The 4,567-nt window shown below is 38.6% G+C and overlaps 1 pseudogene; it reads right to left on the bottom strand.

The window, feature by feature from the left end:
- Positions 1 to 1,588: 1,588 nt before the first annotated feature.
- Positions 1,589 to 1,906, bottom strand: LOC110582664 (annotated as a pseudogene).
- Between the last annotated feature and the right edge of the window lie 2,661 nt (positions 1,907 to 4,567).

Raw genomic sequence — 4,567 nt, 5'->3', positions numbered from 1 at the left:
ACAATAAAATTACTTTAAGATTCTTTTGACAAGCCCATGTGCTTTCATAGTCTGATCACATGTGATGCAATGTTAACCAGAAATGTTTTCCTTGGTATAGAAGCATCTCACCTCAATAAAAAGGTACTTATTAAGGTACCATCTGCAACACTAAATATGCAGCAATTACCAACAATGACACATACCTGTAAAAAAACAAATCAAGTAATCAATCTGCTGGAAAATGTACACTCAAAATATGTTTGCCACTTTAATAAAATTCTCCAAGAGCATTTAGTAACATCATTCTTAGCTATAATCTTGCCCTCGTTCCTGATGACGATGAATTTCTTCCCAGGAATACAGGACAAAATTGGAATTATATGAGTAAATATGTGACTGAAAGAATTGGTGGGTGTGGATGCAGGCCTTACCTACATGATAGGCAGGCATGAGTTTTAACCCCCAGGAAAAAAAGCTAGGTGGGGGTTTTTTTTTGGGGGGGGGGTTTGTTTTGTTTCATTTTTTTGAAATAAAGAAGGCCCACATTTCTAATGCTTATTAGCTAACATTTAGCTAGAAGGGTCACCAATCATTAAATTATTTTTATAGGCAGCTTAGCAGAAGCTGTGTTTCCATGACAACAGACAATGTATGGAAAGGTTAAAAAAAAAGTTAATGGGATTTGTGGTGATCTCAATAATGCTCTATGGAAATCATTCATTAATCTGATTTTCCTATTTCTCAGGCTCCCATGCCAACTGCAGAACTGGATTTTCTGGGGCTGGCTGATGTTGGAAATAATGCATTTTTGAGAGCTCCGAAGTACCTTTTTCCTTAGGAGTTGAGACAGTTTGAGAATCCCTCCCTGAGCTGAACATGGGCAGGGACCACTATAAAAGACCCCCAGAACACTTAAAACTGAGCAAGGAAAGTGAAGATTTGGTCAGAGCAGCAGGCCCAAGTTTATCTCATAATTTGTTCATAATTAAATATATGAGGAAAAGAGATACCAGCCTGCTTTCCAAATTCCTGAAATAAGTCACAGGATGGATGATGGTGGAAAAAGATTGAAGGATGGGCAAAGTGTGAGTAGAATGATAGGAACTGTATTACAACATGACTGAACATTTTAGACCCAAATAATACAGCTCAATGAAAAGACTACTTCATGTAGACGTGGCCATAGTTTTGCTATCAGTAGAATATTGGAAATAAAATATGGTTTTATCACTATTTGAAAAATTCACCTGTTGATGGTGAGGCTTTTTTTACTTGTCCTCAACCTAATTTTAATTTTTTAAAAAGATTTATTTAGTGCTCGCTTCGGCAGCACATATATTAAAAAGATTTATTTATTTGAGAGAGAGAGAGAGAACACAAGCTGGGGGAAGGGCAGAGGGAGAGGCAGAGAGAGAGAGTCTCCAGTAGACCCCCAGCTGAGCATGGAGCCCAACTCAGGGCTGAGTCTCAAGACCCTGAGATCATGACCTGAGCTGAAATCAAGAGCCAGACACTTAACTGACTGAGACACCCAGGCATCCCTAATTTTTTTTTTAACAAAAATATAAGAGAACAAATCTATACCTTTATTTACTTTTCAGTAAGTTTAAATCCTTGAGAGGTACAGCATCACATGGATTCTGTGGCCAGTGGCTTTAGCAGGAAGGTTGCTTTGGAATTTGGCGTGAACCATGCCACTGTTTCCATGAGCACAAGTTACTTCTCTCCAGATTACTCTGGTTTTGTTTGGTTTGCCCACAGGAGTCACTGTGTTGTTCTTTGCTTTGTACACATAAGCACATCTTTTGCCTAGATTGAATTCTGTTTCATCTCAAGCATAAATACCTTCAATTTTAAGAAGAGCTGTGTGCTCCCTCTGGTTCTAGAGACCCCTCTTATAGCCAGCAAAAATGGCCTTGGACCAGGATTCCAGACATATTTATTGTTTTAGGAGTCCTGTTCCCAGGAGGCCTCCACAGGTTCCAAGATGAGGGAAAGAGAAAAGCCAACCTAGTTTTAATTTTTATTAAGTACTCCAGATGTAGATTTTTTAGAATCAACAAATTATGTTGCTTTCTGACCAGAATTAGAATCTATTTATTTCTGTATCTTGAATGGTCTATACTAGCCAGTATCACCCTGACTTTGTGTGTGTTATGTATAAGTTTGAGTCACATTGTTTTGTGTCAGTGTGAGGACTGCAATTATCTTTGGTATATCTTTTAGGATTATCACAAGCTTCTCTGATGTGTCCTCCTCCACCTTGAAAATTCTATTTAAGGAACCAAGAGTTTATAAAGCAAAAAAACAGATTATTCACATGTAAAAAACAAAATCCCAACTTTAACACAACCAGTAAGACCACCAAACAGTGTATATTAGTATAGACTTAAAATGCTATTGTTTTCAGTGTGACCATGGATTCAGTGGAAGAAGTTTAGAATTATACTTTGAAAAAGAAGTTGAACCGTGCTAAGTCACAAGGATGTTACTTTTAAGTACAGATTTGGGAGAGAAATGAAAGCATTTATCTTACCAAAAACAAAAAACAAAAAAAACTTTAGGGTAAAAGAGAATGCCTAAACAAATACTGCCAGTATGACTCCAACCCATGGATGACCTTCTCCAACACCTTATCTCACACCTGTTGAGACTTTAATCAGATTATGATTGAGTCCCAGATCCTTGCTCCAAAGTCTTCTGTGGAAATCACACCAACTCAGAATGAAGTAAAAAAAAAAAAAAAAAAGCTCTTAAATTGTTCGAATATGTTACTGATGCTTTCTGACCTTTTTCTGTGTGGCTGTTTCTCCCAGTGAAAATTTCACTCAATAACAGTGACGAGGAAAGACCCCTTGATCCACTGAGGACTCACCCCTTCTGTGACATCAGCTTTCTTCAATTTATTCAGTAGGCACTAGCTCCACACAGAGCTGAGTAGAGTTAGCAGGGTGTAGGTTGTTCCTCCTAAAATCACGTATTTCCATGCTCTTCATTACTGTGAAGGCTTCGACATAATTTTCTTTTCCTTGCCAGGGAATTCTATGTGGAGATGAGTATAGGAAGCTGAAGGGAGTCCACTGGCCATGCCTGTCTATGAGGGGACTCAAGGACAAGGCAGAGTAGGACTTGTTAGGAATTTGCTCTGGGATTGATTTAGGAAATTTAGAGGGAAAAAGAACAGCAACAGACACTTCAAGATTTAGGAACATTGGGGAACTGTTTACCTTCTGACAGAGAGTGCTCAGAAAATGGGAATTAGAAGGAAATTTGAAAAGGATGGATGTGCTAGATGTACACCTTTTCTTTATATAGTATCACCCCTGCAGGAACAATGACTATAAGTAATCGAGAATATGGCAGCTGCCTTGCGAGGGGATAAGCCCAATAGAAGTATTAACTCATTAAGGCTGAAAAAGATATAATGTATTATGTCAATACTTGGATTAAAATAAATCATCTAAACAAAAGCCAGGGGTTTTCTGAGTTATGTATGTCTCTATAAAACTTAACAAAACCTAGAATAACTTTCCACTGCATAATTCTCCGGAGTCATGAAAATACTCTAAGGTGATTTGAATAAAAGCAAGCCTTAGTGCCTGATAGGGGTTGAATTGTGCCCCTCCTCCCCAAATGCATATGTGACTTTATTTGGAGATAGGGTCTTGACAGAGGTAATAAAGTTAAGATGAAGCCATTAGGGTGGGCTGGTGTCCTTACAAAAAGGGGACATGCGGACATAGAGATACCCACTAGTGATGTGAAGAGACACAGGAAGAAGATGGCCATGTATACATTAAGGAGAGAGGCCTGAAACAGATCCTTCCCTCCTCACCCTCAGAAGGAACCCACCCTGCCAACACCTTGATTTTGGATTTCTAGTCTCCAAAACTGTGAGAAAATAAATTTATGTTGGTTAAGCTACCCAGGCTGGGGTACTTTGTTATAGTGCCCCAGCAAACTAATACAGTCCGCAACAATCCCATCAAGGACCAAAGCGATTGGTCCTGACCAGGGTCTTAGGCTTCATCCATCTTTTCCTTATCAGGGTCATTGATGCCAGACTGGGAGGCCAGAAAGAAGACGAAATGTGAGACGCCAATATGTCAAATCAATTAATGAGAAGGTGGAACAGAAACACAGAGCCACTGGAGTTTGATTACTCTCATGATTTATTAATATTCAGATTGAAAAAGGAGCCTTAGAGCCGCAAGTTAAGCTAATTGGCACATTTGCTTTATTTATTTATTTGTTTATTTATTTATTTTCAAAACAAACTGAGTTTTTGATTTTTTTCCTTTTTGTTCATTCCATCACATTAAAAGGAGGAAAAGAAAAATGGTTTTGAATTCACTCGATATTTTGGACTCCTCAGATGAACGGAACATTGCACACACACTTGGAACAGAGAGATAGAGAGGAAAGTGGACTCCCACAGGGCCACACGCACCAGATCAAAAAACTTGGATACAGTGCAAGAATTTCCCAAAATGATTGGATCATCATTACCAAAAACTCGCCATAACAACACCAAGAAACAAAAAATGTTTAAGCCACACTGTTTGACTTGGGATCTTTCCTGCTT

This window comes from Neomonachus schauinslandi, chromosome 1, assembly GCF_002201575.2.
Source record: "Neomonachus schauinslandi chromosome 1, ASM220157v2, whole genome shotgun sequence".
In the NCBI taxonomy this organism is placed as follows: Eukaryota; Metazoa; Chordata; class Mammalia; order Carnivora; family Phocidae; genus Neomonachus; species Neomonachus schauinslandi.
This window is presented reverse-complemented; position numbering and strand designations above follow the sequence as displayed.